Below are 1,816 nucleotides of genomic sequence, written 5' to 3' on the forward strand. Positions count from 1 at the left end.
AGCTATTAGTGTCGGGTGACAGTTCTCTCTTTAGTGCTCAGAAAATCTCACTTAATTAGAGAGGCATTAGGTCATTTTCCAACAATTCATCTGCTATCAGTTAGTGCCCAAAGCTCAAGTAGAAAAAAAACCTGAGAGAAGAAACCATGAATGATTTCTAGTGCATAATTTAATAATGTACGAAATCAATCATAATGATTAAAACACAGATCTTTACAACTTGATTTTATATCCCAGCTCTGCCACTTAACTATATGACCTTGGGTTAAGTGTCTTTGATGATTACAACTACCTCATAGGATTGGTTTTGAGTATGAAATGAGGATACAAGTAAAGTGGTTCGCAAAGTACCCGGCACAAAGTTACCAACTGATAGTTGTTTATTAAATTATTACTAATATTCTGCAACTACTTTACTTCGAACTTATGAATAGTCATAAAATTTTTTAGAAGGATGTAAGAAATTATCCAGCCCAGTCCATTCCAACATTTTCCATGCCATGGCACACATAGAAAATGATAAATTAACACTTTTTTTAACAGCACTCCCAGATAAAGGGAGGGGGCTGCTAGTGAAAGACGACAACCCACTTTAGGGAGTCAATATCTAGCTTACCAGTTTGGACACACTGGTTATAAAACATGGAACTAATAAATGACACACCTGCCTTCCAATTGCTACATAATTTGGCAGATAAAGATGAGGGTTTCAAGATCTATTCAGAAACGATTTTATTTTCTTTGCCAATTTTAATCAGTAGCCACGAACAACAGCATCAATAATGAAACTAATTTGTAAATAATATTTTATTCTCTTGGATCTTTCCTTCTTCACATCCGTAAATACTTATGTTGCTTAAGCACAATCTATGCTTAAATACACAGAAGCAAAAAAACAAACAAAATCCTAAAGCATCTCAGAAGAAGGAAACACTCATCTAAAGGATGGAAGATGATTCCCAGGCACTGATAAATATAAACCACAATTTCTTCTATAACACTGACAATCACCTCAGATAGGAAAAGGTCTCTGCACCTGGAGTGCAAGTTAAGGCTGGTAAGATGGACTGGGGCCAGACCACCAAAGGTCTGACAGGTCAGGTTCAGGTGTTGAGGCCTCACCCTGAAGCCAAGGGGGGACCGAGAAAGGACTTTTAAAGAAAGGGAACAACATGGTTCAGTTAGACAATCAACTCTAGGGTTGTTTCCACTTAACTTGTACAAAGTCAACAAGAGAACCTCACCATCCATTATGACAAACATTAGAAAAAGTCAGATAATCAAGAGAATTGTAAGTTTTTTGGGTTCATCAAAGAGTTGAGGTTGCAGGGCAACCAAGTTAACTGAATTTCAAAGGGCAAAAAGTCCCTCTGAGGAGAGGCGGGAGAAACTGACTCTTTCACAATTAACAAAGCACAGGAGGAAGAGATGGCTGTCATAAAAGTGCACAGGAAGAAAATAACTAGATTTTCAACCAATTGTAAAAGGCTTGGGAGGGGCCAATGTGACAGTTTCAAATCTCTGCAAGCCTCAGAGAAAAAAGGAGACCATAAGCACACATCAGTTCTTCTCTCTGGGCATCCACTGGGTGCTCACGAGAAAGGTACAGGCATACAGGTTTGACTGAGTGCTGTGGAGAAACAGGCAAAATATGCTCTAACTGTGGACCCTTTCCTCATAGGGTGCAAAAGCCATCTGTGCCTAAGAGCAAGGCAAGAAACCCTCCCTGGCAGGGTCTCAGGGACATGTAACTCCTGCTAGTGGAGAGGTAGAACAAAGCCAACTGCTGCTGGGGATAGACAGGAAACACCCTCAT

This window comes from Bison bison, unplaced genomic scaffold (genome assembly GCF_000754665.1).
Source record: "Bison bison bison isolate TAMUID 2011002044 unplaced genomic scaffold, Bison_UMD1.0 scf7180017851605, whole genome shotgun sequence".
Classification (NCBI taxonomy): Eukaryota; Metazoa; Chordata; class Mammalia; order Artiodactyla; family Bovidae; genus Bison; species Bison bison.